The 21875-nt window shown below is 47.6% G+C and overlaps 1 protein-coding gene across 1 annotated transcript in view; it reads right to left on the minus strand.

Annotated features, from left to right (window-relative positions):
- DYTN (dystrotelin) overlaps nt 1–21875 on the minus strand; it is a 192621-nt gene that overhangs the window by 86606 nt on the left and 84140 nt on the right. The window lies entirely within an intron of this gene.

Genomic DNA, 21875 nt, shown 5'->3' on the forward strand with positions numbered 1-21875 from the left:
TTCAGCCGTATGGCTTTATCTGGCTGGTATTGAAATTGGGGGGGGACCGCACGCCGTTTTTTTTAATTATTTATTTATTTATTTTCCTGCACAGTATAGACACGCCCACCGGCTGCTGTGATTGGGTGCAGTGAGACAGCTGTCACTCAGCGTGGGGGGTGTCTCTGACTGCAACCAATCACAGGCGTCTGTGGGTGGGGAAAGCAGGGAATACGAGATTGATTAATGAGCGGCCGGCATATTCAAAGTAATTGTTGCCGCGTATTCTCTGCACAGCTGTTCCTCGCCGCGCTGGTGATCGGGGAGCGGTAAGTATGAGAGAGGGCCGCTCACTTCTGTCACTCGGGGGATTAGCGGTCACTGGTAAATCCTTCACAGGTGACCGCTAATCAGTACGCGGTACACAGACAGAGCCGCGGCATGACAATGAAGTCGGGTGAAGTTCACCCGAGTTTATTCTCATCGCGCAACTCTGTCTGCTGTCAGCCGACATGTATCAATGACATTGTGCAACACACAAACAGACATTCCACACGGACATTCCACGTACACATACACGGGCATTTTACACACAAACACGGACATTTTACACGTACACACGGCTTGCATACGTCATCACATGGATGCCATACGTACCGGAGAAACGACCTAAAAAGACGGAACATGGACCCGAAAAACGGACTGTGTCACACGGACGTTTTTTTTGTGGAAGTGTGTTTTAGGCCTAAAGCATATAAAGAAGAGCTTGGAGTTATATATCTTTAAAGGGATTGTCTGGTCTAAAATGATAAGTCTGCAGTCTCTCTATGTAAATGCAGATTTATTAATCCTCCCAGTGCATGCAATGTGTGCTACAAGGATTTAGTGGTTTCTGAGCTGAGAATGGCAGTCAGCTGACAACAGTTGTGCAATATGCATGTTTCCAGCCAGAACCGGAGTAGTAACGCGGCTTTCCTCAATACAAATATATAAAGCAAGGCTACGCCTACTACACGGCTGCATATGACTCGCCCACCCCAGGGCTATGGGACACCCGGTGCCGGGCCGGACTAGTCCGGGGGACGTCAGTGGTGGCGGGGCCCGACTCCGTGGCCCTGGTGGGTGTCAGTTTAATATGGCTGGTGACTTGGGAGCAATTAAAGTATTTGTTTCGTGACACCACCTGTGGTCTGCGGCTATTAAGCCGCCGCTGCTGTGTGAGGCCTCCGGGGTGAGGATACGGCAGCAATGGTGGTACTGCTCCCCACAGGTGGAGCGGAGCCCCGGGGACACTGTTAGTGCACGTGAAAGTCTATGGTGTGGTGTGGCTAACACGGTGCAGGGCCGACAGGCAATGAAAGAACCAGGCACAAACAACAGTCTCTTTACCTTCTCCTCTTTTACTTTAGGAACAGTCCAGTCCTGGGAGACCGTTACAGGTGGTGATGGGGATCCGGTCGGCCTGGAAGTACTTGGGGTGATCTTTCTGGCCAGCTGAGTATGAGGCCTACTCATGTGCTTTTCTTTGTTATGATAGGACCCTGCTTCTCTGAATCCAGCAATGGCCCTCTTTGCTGCTGGGACCGATGGTACGTCCCTTTCCCTCTGTAGCAGGCTGCGCAGGCCCTCTCTGGTGCTTGGTGCTTCTCTGCTGGAGTCCACACCGGGCCCTGATGCTGCAGCTGTATCTTCGGGATGTATATGAGCCAGGTGCTTGCAGCTCTCCTGCCCTTCGGATTCGGCTACCAGGGAGTATTTTAAGCCCTGGTGGCCACAGACTCCGATGTCTGAGTCTCTTCGCTGCCTCTCTGCTCCTCCTGCTTCCCTGGGCCAAGCTATTCTAGCTCTAGGCCCCAGATCCACAGGACAGCACACTCTGCGTCTGCTCACTATCACTTCTTTCTACAGACTGAACACTACTTCCTCCCTCAGGTCAGACTTGAGGAAAGCTCCCTGGAATTCCAGGTTCAGAGCTCCCCCTGCTGGCCGGAGGGAGAACTGCGTTGGATGTTAAACTTGCTGGCCAATGGACCTCCCAATTACCTCCAGGCTCAGCATTAACCCTTTGGAAGGGCAATGCTGTTGTGGCGACCAGGTCCTGGGGCGCCACACTCCCCCTTAGTTAAATTCAGTACTCCCGGACTGTAGAAACAAAACAAAACAGGTTACAACATTTCATCCCATTATGGGAGGCGCATTACTTAAACGTTACAAACTTAAACACTACTATAAGAGTCCAGTGTGGCTCCCTGCCGGGTGTCCATTACACTGCTCCATGGGGGACCCGCCGCGATCAAACCCCCAACGTAGGCTCTGGGCATGCGTCAGAGCATTGATGACCCCACTCTATGCACGCCGGACGGGTTTTTCTTCAGGGGTGTTGAGCACACTGGTGCTAACTATGAACAATTTAGGTGTTGGCCACCCATAGTCCAGTGGCCCAATTGTCCATTTACTTAATCACCTAAGACAAAAAGCATTTTATACACAACATTACAGACATTTCACATAACTATTTACATTCTGTTAGGTATTTTACTTTCTATGTTCTATACCTTGGAGGGGGCTGTCCCCGAGTGCTACGTTGGGACCGGCGTAGCTCTGGGGTTTGTCCCTGACTACTTGGAGTGTCTGCCCCCCCCTGTGTTATTGGTAGGCCTAACCCTGACAGGGATGCATGTTGGTTGCCTACGGGATCTCAGATTCGCCAAGGGTACGGCAGGTTCACCACTGGCAGGGGGTTGAACCTCCTGTTCCACTGCTGGCGTGTCATCTTGTGTTGGAGCGGACGGTTCTTTAGGTGGATCTGGAACCTCTTCTGTTTCTGGCTCGACCAACTGCGGGAATGTCAAGACTGGTACCACTATGGCATTGTTTATTCGGGTCCAAGTTTTGGGGAATCTTCCAAGGATTGTTTGGATCATCTCTTCCTCTTTTTCTTGACTTTGGGGACTTTCTTGTACTTCTTCTACTTCTCTTTGGATTCTGCACCATTCAGGGCACGCTTTCAGGCGGTCTCGAGAAACTGCTTGATAGGTCTTGCCTTCATCTTTGCTTATGAGGCATACCTTACTATTGTCAAAGTTGGAGGGAATAATGGTGTAGGGTTCATTCTCCCACTGATCATCCAATTTATGCGCCCTCCGCTTTTTCTTGAGGACCTGTTCTCCAGGTGCTAAGGGAGTTGCTGGGGCTGTTTGATTGTAATGCTGCTCTTGTCTCGTTCTTGTTTGGGACAGGCTCCTTTCTACACATTCCTGGACCTTGCGGTACTGCTGTTGTCGCTCTGTATCCCAATCTTCTACCTCCTGAACTGCTTCAGGTGACACAGTCCCCATCTTAAAGTCTACAGGTAACTTGCCAGGTCTTGCTCGCAGCAGGGTAAGCAGGGCTGCAGTTGGTCGAATTTACTGGGATATGGTTGTACAGGTCTACCAGATCTGGTAACTTCTCTGGCCATTGGTTTCTTTCTTCCAGAGGTAGAGTCTTGAGCATATCAATGACCACATGGTTCATCTTCTCGCACAATCCATTGGTCTGGGGGTGGTACGGTGTTGTTCTGATTTTCTTACAACCGTACATGTTACAGAACTCTTGGAACACTTCTGCCTCGAATGCAGGACCTTGATCAGTCAGTACCCTCTCAGGGTAGCCGTGAGGTCGACAAAAGTATGCCTGAAATGCTCTAGCTGCTGTTCTGGCTGTCTGGTCCTTCACAGGCACTACTACCAGGAAACGAGAGTAATGGTCCACAATGGTGAGGGCGTACACCTAGCCTGACCGGCTTGGTGTTAACTTCACGTGGTCCAGGGCCACCAACTCCAGGGGCTGCTTCGTGACAATTGGCTGTAGGGGAGACCTCTGGCTGGCATCATCTTTCCGCCTCAGGTTACACGGACCACAGTCTCGGCACCACTTCTCGACTGTCTTTCTCATGTGCACCCAGTAGAACCGATCGCGGAGTAGGGTCTCCAACTTCTTCCACCCGAAGTGTCCTGCGTTATCATGATAAGCCGCTAGGACCATTGGAGCATCCCTCTGTGGGACCACTATCTGCCAGACGAGTTCATTCGTTCGCCAGTTGACATATCTCTTGCAGAGCTTGCCTTGGTATGTGAACAGTCGTCCCCTCTCCTTCCACAGCTGCTGGGCTTCTTCTGGAGCATCTGGGCCAAGATGGGTCTCAGCTTGTGCTAGCTTTTCTTTGACCAATCGCACGGCCGGGTCACCGTTCTGTGTCTCTTCCCAATTATGGTGGAGTAATGGGTTGACCGAGACCTCGTGCTGGCTCGAATGCTTCACTCCTACAGCATGCTCACACTGGGAAACACCTTGGTGATGGAAAGCCGGTAACTCTATCTCTTCGAGTTCATCCAGGTCTTCTCCAGACTCGGGTAAGTGAGGCATTCTGGACAGCGCATCAGCATTGTTATTCTTCTTGCCAGCCCGGTACTTAATGGTAAAGTCAAAGTTAGACAGCCGGGCCATCCATCGCTGTTCCAATGCACCTAACTTGGCTGTTGCCAGATGTGTCAACGGATTGTTGTCCGTGAAGATGGTGAACTTGGCCGATGCCAGATAGTGCTTGAAGCGTTCAGTCACTGCCCAAACAATAGCGAGGAACTCCAGCTTGAAGGAACTGTAGTTTTCTGGATTCCTTTCTGTGGGACGAAGCTTCCTACTGGCGTAAGCTATCACCTTCTCTCTGCCTCCCTGCACCTGGGACAGAACTGCTCCCAGTCCCACGTTGCTGGCGTCTGTATACAGTACAAACGGCTGGCTGTAGTCAGGATAGGCCAGAATTTCTTCTCCCGTGAGAGCCCCTTTCAGCCGGACAAAAGATGTTTCTATTTGGCTGTTCCATTCAAATGGAGGGCTCTGCTTCTTAGCCTGCTTTGGCTGGCCCACCAGGAGATCTTGAAGAGGCGCTGCTATCTTTGTGAAACCCTCAATGAACCTTCGGTAGTAGCCCACCAGCCCAAGGAACTGCCGCACCTCCTTTACCGTGGTGGGTCTTGGCCAGTCCTTGATTACGGTGACTTTCTCTGGATCAGGTGCCACACCTTCTGCGCTGACCACATGACCCAGGTACTGTACCTTTGGCTTCAAGAGGTGACATTTGGACGGCTTTATCTTCAGGCCATACCCCGACAGGGACTCAAACACTTCTGCTAAGTGCCTCAGGTGATCTTCGTAGGTCTTGGAGTAAACTATGACGTCATCCAGGTGTAACAGGGTGCCAGGGGTGCCTCGGGGATTGTAGTCATGGCCCCTTTTTCTCTCAGGCTTACCTATTCATCCAGCTCCCACACTCTGCCCCTTCTCTGCTTCCTCTCTCCCGTCCCAGACACAACTCAACTCTGATCTCACTTTCTCGGAAAAAGAACTCTTCTCCTCCCTCCCCTTGCTTCTGCCGGCTCCTCCTCTCCTCTGTGGTGACAGCCGTCCTACCCAGCCACTAGGGGAACCCACTAAAACAATGCAATAACAATAAAAACATTTTTATTAAAAACAACAACATTCCGGGAATACTGGGCTTCTTTGTAAGGGGTATGCCCACCCCCTACATACCTCCCCTCTTTAAGCCTGAGCCTCCCGGCAAGGCATGAATCTAAAACTACACGTAAAAGGAAACAACATCATTGCAATGAAACTACAAGCAAGTTCACCTTTGGGCAACCATAAGGGGCGCACCAGTCCAGTGCCCGGAGTTCCTCCTGGAAGCTCCCGGTCTTAGTCGTGCCCGGAGGCCGTCGGCAGGCACTCCCGGTCTTAGTGGAGTTTTCTGCCCGGAGGCTTTTGCAGCACTCCCGGTCTTAGACGTTGGACGGCAGGAACACAACTCGGCAAAAATCTTCTTAACGACGCGGAGGAGCCCCTGGCTCAGTCCAGCATCAGGCTCCTTCCGGGCTTAGCAGCTTAAACGATTATAAACAGTAGAACTTCTTCCGGCTCAGAACAACGCCGGTGTTTAACAAAAACCAGGCCCGCTATCCTCCGGTCTTGAAAAGTCACTCCGGATGGTAGGCACGTTGCCATTCAGCTCGTTGGGCTTTCACATACTGCGACAAGGACTGCCCGGGCAACCGGCGCAGCCTCCGGAAGGGCTCGTAGTTGGCGGGTTGCTCCGACGTCTCGGTCTCCGGCTTTGTTTCTTCTACCCCCGACGGGTGTGAGGGGGTCGCTGCACGGGACAGCTGAGGGCTGCCCATGACGATGACCGGATGAGTGGTCAGGTTTTGGTGGATAGCCAACACCGCCGGGGTCCCTTTCTCCGGGTCAGCGCTCGGTCCGGGCATGATTTCCGGGGCTACGGCCAGTGTGCTTCTCGGGTGAGAGATCGCAGCCAGCACCGGTCTTTGCTGTGCACGCCGCCGGTACTGGCATTCCTCCCACTCAAGTTCTTGCTGCCATTGGGCTGCCTCTTGGGCAGTGGGCATCCGGGTCACTCCGACCGCAAAGAGGCCCCGGCATCACACCTCTCTCATGAACCGCACTTTTTCTCCCGGATATAACGTGTGCAGCCGTTGCGGCAGGCCTTCAATGTCCAGGTTCACTCTGTTATAGAAGTAGTGGTCACCGGTTTCCTCGTCTTCGATAAAGCCGTACCCCTCCTTCTAATTGAACTTTACCACAGTTCCCATGGTACATTGTTGTTCAAACTCCGCACTCCGGGGACCAGCCATCATTTCCTGGGCCACAGTCTCGGCAAGCAGCCTCTCCTGTACCGGGTCCGGTTCTGGTAAGGGCGTCAGGGTCGGTGGAGATGCTGGAGGAAGTGGAGGCGGGCTTACTTTTCCCGCTCTTGGGTATACTCCACCCCCAGTCTCACACAACAGCTCAACCCCTCCGCGGCGGTTCTTCTTTTTCTCTGGAACACCGCCCATTTCACATATCTTCATCCGTGCCCTGGGACCAGCACCTCCCCTCTTTGGGTGGAGTACTCCGAACTTCTTCTTCGGCACCGGCCAGCCCCAGGCTCTTCTTTTGGCGCCAATTCTTCGCGCGCTTTCCATGTCCTTGAAGACGACGGCCATCTTGCCGCCATCTTGTGCCCGGTCCAACGCCTTAGGCACTTCTTCTTCTTCCCACCAAGGGATCGGGACTCTTCTCCAATAATCCGGATCCTGTGCCCTAGGCACCACTTGATCTCCGTCTTCTAGGGTCGGGACCCCTTGCATACGATCCGCATCCTGCCGACTACGCCACATGTAACGGGTGCCAGGGGTGCCTCGGGGATTGTAGTCATGGCCCCTTTTTCTCTCAGGCTTACCTATTCATCCAGCTCCCACACTCTGCCCCTTCTCTGCTTCCTCTCTCCCGTCCCAGACACAACTCAACTCTGATCTCACTTTCTCGGAAAAACAACTCTTCTCCTCCCTCCCCTTGCTTCTGCCGGCTCCTCCTCTCCTCTGTGGTGACAGCCGTCCCACCCGGCCACTAGGGGAACCCACTAAAACAATGCAATAACAATAAAAACATTTTTATTAATAACAACAACATTCCGGGAATACTGGGCTTCTTTGTAAGGGGTCTGCCTACCCCCTACATAGGTACAATAGCACGGTTTCAAAGTTTTGATGGCCCAAGCAGCACTCCATCAATCTCTGAAATGTCCCTGGGGCATTGCAGAGCCCGAACGGCATACAATTGAACTCGCAGAGACCCATTGGTGTCGTGAATGCAGTCTTCTCCTTGTCCGCCTCTGCCACGGGAACCTGCCAATACCCACTGGTGAGATCCAGGGTGGAGAAATAATTAGCTGATTTTAAGGCCGTTAGTGACTCTTCTATTCTGGGTAGTGGATAAGCATCTTTATGTGTAATGCGGTTAATTTGTCTGTAATCTACGCACATTCTCATTGTACCATCTTTTTTCTTTACGAGCACTAGTGGAGCTGCCCAGGGGCTACAACTATCTCTGATAACCCCAGCCTCCTTCATTTCCCGTAACATTTCTTTGGCACGCTGATACTGTGCGGGGGGTACAGGGCGGTATCTCTCTTTAATGGGATGATGATCACCCGTGGGGATTTGATGTTTAACCCCTTTTACCTGCCCAAAATCTAGGGGGTGTTTGCTGAAGACCCGCTCGTACTCCTGTACCACCCGGTAAACCCCATGCTTTTGGTGTGAGGGGGTGGAGTCGGTGCCCACATGTAATTTTTGGCACCAGTCTTCCAGCTGCCCCTTGGAGCCATTGTCTTCCGCCTGGTCGGACGGGATCAAGGGTTCCACTGCTTTGATGGTATTGTTACTGGCAGTGTACAGTTTTGCTACAGTGGCGTACCGGGGCAATTTGGCCTCCTCCTCCCCACAATTCAGGACACGGACGGGCACTCTCCCCTTGCGGACATCTGCTACCCCTCTGGCTATCAGGACTCCAGGCCTACTGTCTGAATACACCGGTTCTACCAAGGCCTGGTAATCCTGACCCTTGAGGCCTATTGCTGCCCAACACCATATCAACATTTCACTTCTTGGGGGTATTGCAATGGGGAGGGGGTCACTTACCCTCACACTGCCAATTTCTCCTCCGGCCAGCTCTACCTGCTGCCTCCTCATCAGGGCTCTGATCTCCCTCTGTAGGGCACGCTGCTGCCCAGAGCTGGCAGTTTCAGACGCCTGTTGCAACAAAATTATCACTTCGGCAATACAATTTTCTATCACATTTGTACCAATGGTTAGCAGTGAGTCAGATTCTTTGCGATCAACATCTACAATTATCATCCCCTGACATGGCAATTCTACCCGCCCCACTTTAAGGGTTACTTCTTTATACCCAATTTGAGGTAAGGGCTGACCATTACTGGCCACAATTGTTAAATCATCATCTGGGCCATGGTCAATGTCTGAATCAGCCCAATATCTTTTGTACAGTTTATAAGGGATGGTTGTTACCTGGGACCTCGTATCCAGGAGGGCATTCAAAGGGATCCCATCCAGCACAATAGGAAGGACCGGGCGTCCTCCCACATACTTGCTGCGACTGGGGGTTGAGCCGGGCTTCCTTACACCTGGGGGTCGGCTCCTGGCCCCAGGCTCGGCCCATTTAAAGGACAGTGTCTTGCATTATGGCCCGCCTGGCTGCAGCAGCGGCAGATCGGTTGTCCCATTGAATCATACCGGTCTGTATCTTTTCCTCGGGTCGGCAGAATCCTCCTCTGTCGCATCCATGGGACGTCATCTGGGCTGGAGGTCAACTCGATTCTTGCAGGCGATGGGGTCACTTGTAGAGACTGCACGGTCCTGGCCAGGGCAGCTACAGTCTTGGTCAGCTCCTGGACCTGCTGTCTGAGCTCTGCAGCGGGATCCTTATCCAGGGACTGCGCCTCAGCCCCTGCAGCGGCTCGTGTTGCAGGCACCACCCCGGGGTACGTGATAGCAAGAGGCCGGAGGGGTACTGGGTCATTCGGTGTAGATTCTCTCAGTACCCGGATGGCCTGGTCCTTAAACTTTGCAAAGTTCAGAGCAGGGTTCTGCAGGACCATGATACGCAGCTGGGTCCTGTGGGCGTCTGACAGGAGCCCCTCTATGAACTGCTCAGTTAGGAGTTTGTCTTCTTCACGTACACTCTCCGGGTCCACCTGTTTAATTGCTTTCAGGGCCTCCTGCAAGTTTAAGGCATAGTCCCTTATGCTGTCTGTGGCCCGTTGTTTGCACCCAAAGAATCTCATCTTTATTTCTGCTGCGGTGCGGGTGTCAAAAGTACTCTTTAACTTGGCCAGTATCTGGGTTGCTGTCCTTTTATCTCTATCAGGCCAGGACTTCACTTCACGCTGGGCCACGCCGGCTAGCTGCCCCATTAATATGACCACCTTCTGGCTCTCAGTCAGCGGATACACCCGGAACAAGCTGTGCAGCCTTTCTCTGAAGTCGCTCAAGGTATGGGACTCCCCGGAGTACTGCGGCAGCCATTCTGCTCCCGGGATGTATGGCATGGTGATTGGCATTACCGGCGCGACCGCGGGGGCTGGGGCGACGGCGACTGGGATTACATCGGCCGGCGCTTCTGCGTCTTGAGCTACTACAGCCACCGGCTCTCCCTCGGTGTCGGACATCTTCCTCCCCCTTAGTGAACCTTACCAGGCTCCTCTTTCTTGTTACAATCTCTTCCGGGTAGCGCGGGGTTAACGGCGCTCTGCTCTGATGGCGCGCTCCCTTCGCGCTCTTTGTCAGGCACGCCCCCCTTCTTCCTGCGCTCGGCGAGGCTAATGGCGGCGGCAGTTTGCAAACAGTAACACAGTCTTTTAAGCACAGTTTCTGCTGGCACACAGTACCCGGTGGGACCGGGCACGAAATCCTGTTCGTGACGCCAAAAGTTGACTCGCCCACCCCAGGGCTATGGGACACCCGGTGCCGGGCCGGACTAGTCCGGGGGATGTCAGTGGTGGCGGGGCCCGACTCCGTGGCCCTGGTGGGTGTCAGTTTAATAAGGCTGGTGACTTGGGAGCAATTAAAGTATTTGTTTCGTGACACCACCTGTGGTCTGCGGCTATTAAGCCGCCGCTGCTGTGTGAGGTCTCCGGGGTGAGGATACGGCAGCAATGGTGGTACTGCTCCCCACAGGTGGAGCGGAGCCCCGGGGACACTGTTAGTGCACGTGAAAGTCTATGGTGTGGTGTGGCTAACACGGTGCAGGGCCGACAGGCAATGAAAGAACCAGGCACAAACAACAGTCTCTTTACCTTCTCCTCTTTTACTTTAGGAACAGTCCAGTCCTGGGAGACCGTTACAGGTGGTGATGGGGATCCGGTCGGCCTGGAAGTACTTGGGGTGATCTTTCTGGCCAGCTGAGTATGAGGCCTACTCATGTGCTTTTCTTTGTTATGATAGGACCCTGCTTCTCTGAATCCAGCAATGGCCCTCTTTGCTGCTGGGACCGATGGTACGTCCCTTTCCCTCTGTAGCAGGCTGCGCAGGCCCTCTCTGGTGCTTCTCTGCTGGAGTCCACACCGGGCCCTGATGCTGCAGCTGTATCTTCGGGATGTATATGGGCCAGGTGCTTGCAGCTCTCCTGCCCTTCGGATTCGGCTACCAGGGAGTATTTTAAGCCCTGGTGGCCACAGACTCCGATGTCCGAGTCTCTTCGCTGCCTCTCTGCTCCTCCTGCTTCCCTGGGCCAAGCTATTCTAGCTCTAGGCCCCAGATCCACAGGACAGCACACTCTGCGTTTGCTCACTATCATTTCTTTCTACAGACTGAACACTACTTCCTCCCTCAGGTCAGACTTGAGGAAAGCTCCCTGGAATTCCAGGTTCAGAGCTCCCCCTGCTGGCCGGAGGGAGAACTGCGTTGGATGTTAAACTTGCTGGCCAATGGACCTCCCAATTACCTCCAGGCTCAGCATTAACCCTTTGGAAGGGCAATGCTGTTGTGGCGACCAGGTCCTGGGGTGCCACACATACACAGTTGTCGGACCTGCCCACTCCATACAATTATATTGAGCAAAGCTGCGCCCACTAGTTGGGTTCTGGACGGAAACATGCATGTCACATAATTGCGGTCACGTGACTGCTGTTTCTGGCTCAGAAACCGGGGAATCCTCACGGCGCACATCATGTGCCCTGGGAGATTTCATAAGTCTGCAGTCACATAGTTAATGCAGATTTATTTTTTTAGACTGGACAACCCTTTTAACGATTAATTTCTTACATTTGCATCTAGACTTTTCTTTCCCCCAAACTGCGGACCCGCGAGCGACAAGCACAGTGAGAGATTTCACCAAGATATTTCGGCCATGGAGAAAAGATATCAGGTAAGATGGAATCCATCAAGGTTTGCACGTTACTTTTAGACAATTGTCAGAGATGATCCAATGCAGGAGTACAAGATACAAGCAAAAACGATTTGTCTCAGAATGAGGACCATATTTTGTAGTGTTACTTTTGTAACTGTTTATAATTCACAATAATGTTTAGACATATTTTAGTTATTTGAATTTTTGCTAAGTTTCCTCTAAATACATATCAGATAATTATTATTACAAAATGTTGATCATCTATATATATGCAAAAATGATAATGTTTCAAAGTACTGAAACTTTTTGTCACGAGTGTGTCATGCTTGTTAGACAGTCCTGTAATGTTGAGCTGTAGAAGGTCGCAGCATTTGCCTACACAAACTGCTCTCTGACATTCTCTTCTCTGCTTGGGGTTAATTCCTTTCCCTTTAAAACCCTGCAAATTTCCTCACCTTTCAGTTGTTAATCAACAGCACTTCCCTTGGTTTCCTTAAATACTCTCAATCCCCCTTGTTATTTGCTGGTTATAGAGTCAAAGTCGGTTGATTAGCTAGGCCGTTGGTTCCGGTCCTGGCTTCAGGTTCCGAGTACCCCCTCTGTGCACGGTTTCCGGGTCGGGTCTCTGGTGTCGGTACCGGCAGGCTGCAACCCTGTCCCGGTCCACCTCGGATCTCCGGCTGCCGTCTTCCCGTTGTCTTCCGATGGGGACCACCGTATGCCACCTAGTCAAGGTGTTGAGGAGAGCCATAAAATGAAATACTTAATTAACCTCTGGACATAGAGCATTGTGGGAAATATGTCGATTTGTCTTACATAATTCAGGTTTCAGATCATATGCATGACACAGATATAAAGGTGGCTGCCATTGCCTGTTTCTCCACACCTTGCCTGGAATGCAAGGAATGTCCAGATGAAAGAAGATACCATATAAGGGAAGATCCCTGGTCAAGCTGGAAATCACAGACCAAACCATCAGCATGGATGCACCAGATGACGTCCCTCCCATCGTCATGGTTTCGTCCACTGGAGTCAGACCTGCCCATCAACAGCAACACGGATCTCCCCATTGGCTAGCCCATGAACTGTCCCACTAAATATGCATATCTGAACTTGTGTACGCCCCTAGCCTATATCAAGAGGACGCACGAGTCTCTCTGTCTGTTTTGGTGCCATTTTCTACTGTGACCAAGAAGAGATTACACATCCGACTGTGTCTGGTGTGGATTCTTTTATGCATGCACTTGGCCCATATCAATTCGGCCAGGCAGTAGGCAACTAGTGATCTCTGGTTATGAGTTCACCTTAACATTATTGGCGCCCAACGTGGGGCCAATAGACGGAGACACCTGAAATCCTGATGAACCGGCAACTGGAATGGCATGACGTGCTGGACACCCCAGGAAACTGATCACTTCCGAACGAGAGTACGGTAGGTCTGCTGATTTTTCATAATCTGTAGTCTTCCCGTGGTCTCGGTGGGGTGTGTGGCACTGATTGCCTGACTGTGTCCGGTTTGTTGGGGTATCTGTTGACGGGCAGACGGGTCTCACGGCTATTGGCCATATTAATCTCGGAAGAACCGTCACATATTCAGTTGCCTGCTGCCTGTTGTGTATTTGTGAAGAGAGCATGTGGGTTTGTGAGTTCTGTTAGTTGTCGCCTGTGATATGGTTTGTGGTTCTAGTGGAAACTTAAGTAGTTAATACGGTTTGGTACAAGACCTAGAGATATAGGGCAGGTTTTAATTGGTCAGGTTAGGCACGTGTTTTTCACGGGCTCTCAAATTTGTTGATATGGTAAAGGATATTGTCTGTGGTATAGTATACGGTTGTCGCCTGTGGTACAGTTTATGGCTCTGTAAGGAAATACGTGGGACTGCTGGTACGTGGTAATCTTGGGGCCTAGCGCAGTGTAGCGTGGAATGGCTGGTACGGATACCATTGGGGCATAGCGTTTAAGTTGCGCATTGTGGCTGGTACGTGGTAGTCTTGGGGCCTAACGCTGGACGTGAAATGGCTGGTACGGATACCATTGGGGCTTAGCGCAAGCTTGGGTGATATAATTGGTATGAGGTGTCTTGGGGTCTAGAAAAAGCGCTGGACGTGAATCGGCTGGTACGGGCACCTTGTAGCCAGGGGTGACACCATTGGTGTCTTTATGAATTATGGACCATGTAGAAACTGGGCAGGGACACCGTGACGAGGCGCCTGCTGCAGACTTAACAAAAACTTTACTTAGTGTTCAAGTTGTGTGTCAGTTGTGAGTCATCTCCTCCTGTGTTTGTTTGTTGGTTTTGTTGGTGTTGTTTATCTTGAGAGAAAGATGGAAAAATTGGTGAAGCGGTGTCTAGTTGTGCCGGAAAGATCCGGATGAGTGGACTGTGTTGAGATGTGGGGACTCTAGGCCGCAATCCTGTGATAAACCATGTGCTAGTCATGGAGGCAGACATTTTAGGTAAGATTTTAAAATGGTGGATGAAGCACATGGCTGAATGGAGTAGTACATACTTAGACAGAAAAATTAGTGTTTTTAACTGTAGTTGGACCAGGACTGTGGATATGTAAATCTGTGTGTATATGTATAGAGTATGGAATATAGGCAGGAAGGATAATTGGTTAAACTTGTAAGTTTAGCAGAAGTAAAATCAGTTTCTCCCTTCCCCCTCTCATGTGGTTCAACCGCCCTTATACAAAGAAGCCATGTGCTATTCTGGCAGTGGCCATTTTGTTAGTAAATCTGTATGGAGCCCTCCAGTGCAGCTGACAAAACTGCTCTCACTGAATAACATGAAGTGTTAGTAAATGTTTATAGCACTAAAAGATGGAATATTGTATGATTGGGTGGTTGTGGAAGACACTTAATATAGATCCAGGGTGCAGGTTGGATTGAGTCAGGACAGTCACAAGGAGCAATATCTTATTAAATTAATAAGCAATAAAAGAATAAGAGAAAAACCTTAAAATAAACGTACCTTTGCGGCAGATGTCATGATAAATAATACATATTCCAATTACGAATATGGCGAATAATCCTGAGAGTTGAATGTTTTAAAAAAAAAAAAAAAAAAAAAAAAAAAAAAAAATCCAACAGAAGGAGAGAGATATCACTCGTGTCCAGGCAAAATGAACTGTGCTTTTGGGGGAAGTAGCAATTTTTAGAAAAAAAAAAAAAACAAAACCTGTGGGGCAGGTTTTTCATCTCACCTTCGATCTATTGTGAGTCAGCTGTGAAGAAAAAAAAAAAAAAAACCCAACAGGCCAAACATGGGGGGTTTATCCTGCATTTAATTCATTGCAAATTATATTGGAAAAAGGTTATTGACAGTAGTTTTTTATTTTACTAATTTTATCCCAAAGAAATAGAAGTTAACTGTGGACATGTTTAGATTCATTGATAGCTTTTCAAGCATAGAGGTCTGTTGGATAATCTCCTCAATGATTCAAAAATGAACGCCCCTACATCCAATATCCAGAGGTTGTGCTACGTTATTATAGTTAATAATAATAATAATAATATAATAATAATTTATTAATATATTTATTAATAATTACAATAATTTGTTTTAAGGAATGTGGATTATTTATGGAATTCTGTGTTTTATATTTAATGTATTGAATAATCTGCTTTCTTTGCAGTGCAGATTTCTGTGGTTTAAGCAAAGGTTATAAAAACCATTGAAAGGGTTTTCCATTATTAAGTTACAGATAAAAACAATATTTCTGCTGTTCCCGATTAGGTACAATCTATACAATGTGACTTTTATACCTAAATGTAGAGCTCCGGGGCCACACACTTTTTGAATCTAATTATGTTTTGGATAATAGATTCAAAAAGGGGGGGAAAGATGATGTGGAAAGTCACACATATTATTTAAGGTTTTAATTTGTTCATCGATTGGGTTTTTCTATTAAGTTGTCTTTATATTTTTATCTGTAAGGAGGATACAGCAGACACACATATATCTCATGATTGCTCTGATGTAACAAGAATTGTCAGGTTTTGAACATGTCTCAGATGAGGCCATTGCTAATGCAGATTTTGAGTTTTTCCGTAGATGGATCCAGATACCAAGATGCTGGTTGATTCTGCACTGGATATGCTGAGGTTACGCAACATGAGGTAATAAAAATCAAACCACTCCTCTCTCATCGAAATAGGAGAATGAGATGAAGGTTTGCGATCACTGTGGTTCGTAGAGCGGAAAGGGGTAAGATAGTCAAAATGTGGAGTGTGACGTCATAAATCTATAAAGACCGTAGAGAGTGTATATGAGCCCAGGTGGAGGCGCTCTCCTGTTATCAAAAGAGCCGGTGACTGATGGAGCAGGCAACAAAGAAGCAGTGAATGGGCCTAGAGTTGAGAGTCCTTATACAAAGCAGACCAGTACCTCGGTGGCTCCTGTCACGTCCTCCGTGACATTGGTCACTCCTTGTGTTCTTAAATCCTTACAGGAACAAGCGATTCAGCAAGGAACGGAGTGTGAGACGCAGGGAGCCAGTGACTGAGGAAGGTCTGTGGATAAAGGGCGGTAAGCTTTCTCTGCCATGAGCGCTCTACTCAATAATGGCCCAGGTAACCCATGTGACAAAGGTGTTGGGATGGACAAGATCTGGGTGGCACCACTGCTCAGTACCCAGGTGGCCAGACACATCCAGTCTTGTAAGACGTGTGCCTATTAAGGTAGAAAAAACTGTAAAGACCTCGTAGCAACACCCCCCTCATCCGCTCTACTGCTCCGGTGATTGCAGATTAGTCATATACATCTACCATGAGTAGGTTTATATGAGTTTTGTGCGTGTTGAGTGAATTTCTTTTCAGGTCTGCTCTGAAACATATCCAGTGTGGAAAGCATTACTGCTGAAAAACTTATAGTGCTGGTGGTATGTAAAGATGGAGTTCCTAAAAAGCGGTAAAAGTACATATTCTATAGCAGAGGTCACTATAGAGGTCAGTACCTGGGGATGCCCCTGATGAACCCGTCTGCCGTTGTGAAGAGAGGGGAGAAACGCGTTGCGCTTCTTTCATGCTAAGTGTCTGACAAATATGTGTTTATTTTATTAGCCTGAGTGTGAATTGTACAGGGAGAGTCTGTGATTGGACGAGATCTCCTCATGACTCTACCTGGCCTTATTATTATTATTATTATTATTATATTGATACAGTGGGTACATGTTATACATGTGAGATATTTAATTTCTTTTAGGGTTTGGTTCTTGAATTTGCTGTATCATATTGATTTAAGCTACAAACAGCTATGTAAATACAGAGTGTGAATATTTAATCTTTGGGAATTAATTGGATATATATAACTGCATATTGACGCCTCTTTATCCCCGGTATCTCACGGTTTCTATATTTCCCTCACTGACATTAGCAACACGTATTAGCTTAGCAGTGTAGGGATAGGGAGGGTGAGCCGTCGGGGAGCGGGGGCGCCAATTCGCCTTATAGGGTGCCGACCTCCGCTGCGAGGTAGGGAGAGTTTTAGGGCTATTGCCCCAATCCCTGCCCCCTCCTTTATTGGAATATCTTATTGTGTCTATAGTCACATGGGTGTATGTTGTTTGGAATTTTAATGATTATAACATAAACATGTAACGATCCACAAGATAATGGTGAACGCTGCAAATCATGTAACAAATGTTCGTTTTCCTTAATAATTCAATCTTTATATAAGGTATTTTTGGTTTAGTACCTAGAACGTGATTATATTTCTCACACATACTGCAGATACAGTGTGATATCCTGACCAGTGATGTATGAGCCGTATACAACTGCCTGTATAGTGTGTTAAACATGTGTATCCTCCAATTCCAGATCCTAAATCAGTGTCAGGAGCACGTGGTCTCCAGCCCGGAGACTGGGTGATCCTAAAAAGACAAGTCAGAATGATCCCTGAGTCAGAATCAGGTGGACCGATCCAGCTTATCCCAACCACAGCATCTTCCATGAAGCTTGAGGGAAAACCCATCTGGAGACAGCAGCCGCTGTAAAGAGTCCATCGTACCAGCAGAATGAGGGTCACAACACACATAGTGCTGGATTATCTCATATAGAACTTTATGGAGAATTTCTAGATTGGGGATGATACATGGGAAATAACCATAAGGGAACAATGGGTACAGGAATATTACACAAATAAGGGCTCATGGTGGGAAAGACATTATCTGACCTGAACCGATCAATTATTTTAAGGGTTTAAGTGACTTAAGGATAACATACACTTATAGGTAATTGGTATTGTTTTATTTGTTGGTATTTGAAGCCGTAAAAGTGCTACTCTGTGTTACTGAAGGTAATCGGATCCATGTGTAAGGGAAATCTTGTTAAAGGCCTCCTGGTGGTAGATTATAGACCAGAGACAAGAAGAGATCCATTAGTGTTGTGATACAATCAGGTATATTCGGGTAGAAAAGTCTCGAAGACGCGGACAGCACTCGGATATTGACTGAGAATCAGCCTTTCAGAAACAGTAACGCTAAAAGCTGCAGCATAACAGTAAGAAGCTTATTCTTACAATTGCCTTACTCTTTCTAATCGATTAATCTCGAAATCTGAGTGAGCTCGTCAGCATTAAATAGTCTGTTCTAGTTACCTGTGCCTCTGTGAACTGTGTGTGCGGGATGTGATCAACTCTCTGATCAGCAGTCTGTACCAGCGGGGGCAAAAGCTTAGTATTGCTTGTATAGCGGATAGCAAAACGGAAAAAGGTTGCAGTTAAAGCATTAGAGCTGATGTGTTAGAGGACCATGGTAGGGTCAGAAGGTTAATAAAGTATTTAGGGGGGACTGTTGAGGAGAGCCATAAAATGAAATACTTAATTAACCTCTGGACATAGAGCATTGTGGGAAATATGTCGATTTGTCTTACATAATTCAGGTTTCAGATCATATGCATGACACAGATATAAAGGTGGCTGCCATTGCCTGTTTCTCCACACCTTGCCTGGAATGCAAGGAATGTCCAGATGAAAGAAGATACCATATAAGGGAAGATCCCTGGTCAAGCTGGAAATCACAGACCAAACCATCAGCATGGATGCACCAGATGACGTCCCTCCCATCGTCATGGTTTCGTCCACTGGAGTCAGACCTGCCCATCAACAGCAACACGGATCTCCCCATTGGCTAGCCCATGAACTGTCCCACTAAATATGCATATCTGAACTTGTGTACGCCCCTAGCCTATATCAAGAGGACGCACGAGTCTCTCTGTCTGTTTTGGTGCCATTTTCTACTGTGACCAAGAAGAGATTACACATCCGACTGTGTCTGGTGTGGATTCTTTTATGCATGCACTTGGCCCATATCAATTCGGCCAGGCAGTAGGCAACTAGTGATCTCTGGTTATGAGTTCACCTTAACAAAGGTACCAGGGCTCCAACCCTGGCACCATTCAACTTGAGCTTCTCCTCCTGCTGGAGCTACACCTAGCCCCCAGCTTCCACTCCTCTCAACTTGAACTCCAAACTTAATCTGCCTTAGACTTAGACTTCGCCTGTTTTCCCGCCCCGGGCTGTCTAGACCCCTAGGTGGGCGTTTCCTAACTGTCTGGTCCCGCCTACTGGTGTGCCTGTCTTGCCCTGAGGGGGGTGACTAGGGTTTCAGGTCGGCTGTATGTAACCTAGGTGAGGGAAGGCGTTATGCGGGGGCCTAGTGTGTGACTACCTGGTTTTGCCAGGGCTTCACATCATTATTTGTAAATACATACTGTACATTTCCCCATATGTTCACATAACTCAAACCCCAATTCACTTCTCCTAAGATATATGACATAGTAAACAAAAATGTTAACTGATTAATACATAACTAAAATTACTTTATACACCATTAAATGCATAATGAAATGTAAAGTATTCACATAGGTATAAATGTTTTACCAGTTGTTTGTACTGAAAAATAGACATGAACACTAGTAGGGAAAATGATTATGTATTTAGCTGAAATCCTTATTACTGGTAGTAAAATATAATATATTCCTACTGTAGTAAGATATATAACCAGTCTAGTAATTACCTACTGTCAGGAAAATCAGATAAAAAGATTTCAGATTTCATATTATAACTTCCTTGTTCCTTAAACTTCAACTCAATTGAAAATGTGAAATCCCAGGCTGCTAATCTTTCCTTATTGAACTAGAGACCATGCATAAAAGTGGCCACCTTGTAATCATAGTAGTTTTCATTTTCCCAAAAATTAAAGCCACTGCCTGCAGCATTCTTAACACTTGTTAAATCTGTATATAAATATGGATTTGAAACTGTTGTCAGATTAGCCCCAATGGGGACAGTGTTGCCAATGTATGTAAAGTGCTGTGGAATTAATAGCGCTATATAAATGAATAAATATTATTATTATCAGGGATGATCGAATACCTCAATTATTTGGCTTCGTGAATATTTGCCGAATATGTCGCCTCTATTCGACTATTCGCGAATATTCGATGCGCAATGTAAGTCTATGGGAAACCCGAATAACAACTATTCGGAACTATTCAGGCTTCCCATAGACTTACATTACACATCGAATATTCATATAGCGGCGACCTATTCGTTGGATATTCGCGAAGCCGAATATTTGACGTATTCGATCATCCCTAATTATTATTATTATTAGGACAATCTTTTTTATATAGAAGGGTTCCCTGCATGATAGGCTGATCACAGTGTGTCTAATTGTACCATGTTTCCTGGGAAATTAAGCACTGCATAGTTGCTATTGAAGCTAATTAGGGGTTAGTATGGGTCCATTTACAAAAAAGTTATTTAACACAATTTTTGATGCCGATTCTTCATGCTAGTGAATTTCCTTAACATTTCCAGTGCAGAATTTTATAAGTGTCCTACCTATTTCAAATGGATATGATAATGTACATAATACTCAGGCTAAGCTGCTGCAGGTTTTGCTGCCCAATCGCAGCACATTCATGTAAAAAATCCTAGTGTAAGACATGATTTTCTGCTTTGGAAATAGATATTGCATACTATTACCAACATGTGAATATAGCGTAACACATAGACATGCAGCATACTCCAGAGTAACATACAGTATATCATAAAAGTGAATAAACCCCTCACATTTTTGCAATTTTTTTTATTATATCTTTTCATGGGACAACACTGAAAATAGGACACTTTGATAAAATGTAAAGTAGTCAGTGTATACTTTGTATAACAGTGTCAATTTTGTGTGCCCTCTAAATACCTCAACACACAGCCATTAATGTTCAAACCCATGACAACAAAGGAGAGTTCACACCTAAGTGATAATGGCCAAATTGTGCCCAATTAGCATTTTTCCTCCCCACTGTCAGGTGTGAATTGGCAGAAGGGTTGTTAAATTTGGTGTTTTCACTCACACACTCTCTCATACTGGTCACTGGAAGTTCAACATGGCACCTCATGGCAAAAAATTCTCTGAGGATCTGTAAAAAACAATTGTTGTTGTACATAGAGATAGCCTAGGCTATAAGAAGATTGTCAACACCCTGAAACTGAGCTGCCACACTGTGGCCAAGACTATCCACTAGTTTAACAAGACAGGTTCCACATAGAACAGGCCTCGTCATGGTCCACCAAAGGAGTTGAGTGCACGTGCTCAGCGTCATATCCAGAGGTTGCCTTCTAAAAATAGATAAATGAGTGCTTCCATCATTGCTGCAGAGGTTTAAAGGGTGGGGGTGTCAGCCTGTCAGTGCTCAGAGCAAAAGCTGCACATTTCATCAAATTGGTCTGCATTGCGGTTGTACCAGAAGGAAGCCTCTTCTAAAGATGATGCACTGGAAAACCCACAAACAGTTTGCTGAAGACAAATGGACTAAGGATATGGATTACTGGAACCATGTTCTGTGGTCTAATGAGACCAAAATAAACCTACTTGGTTCAGATGGTGTCAAGAATGTGTGACGGCAATCAGGTGAGGAGTACAAAAACAAGAGTGTCCTGCCTACAGTCAGCCATGATGGTGGGAGTGTCATGGTTTGGGACTACATGAGTGCTGCTGGGTGTGAGTAGCTAAAGTTAATTGAAAGAACCATAAATGCCAACATGTACTGTGACATTCTGAAGCAGAAAATGATCCCCTCCCTTCGGAAGCTGGGCCACCGGACAGCATTCCAAAATAACAACGACCCCAAACACAACTCTACTATGACCA

Source organism: Anomaloglossus baeobatrachus, chromosome 7, assembly GCF_048569485.1.
Source record: "Anomaloglossus baeobatrachus isolate aAnoBae1 chromosome 7, aAnoBae1.hap1, whole genome shotgun sequence".
Taxonomy (NCBI): Eukaryota; Metazoa; Chordata; class Amphibia; order Anura; family Aromobatidae; genus Anomaloglossus; species Anomaloglossus baeobatrachus.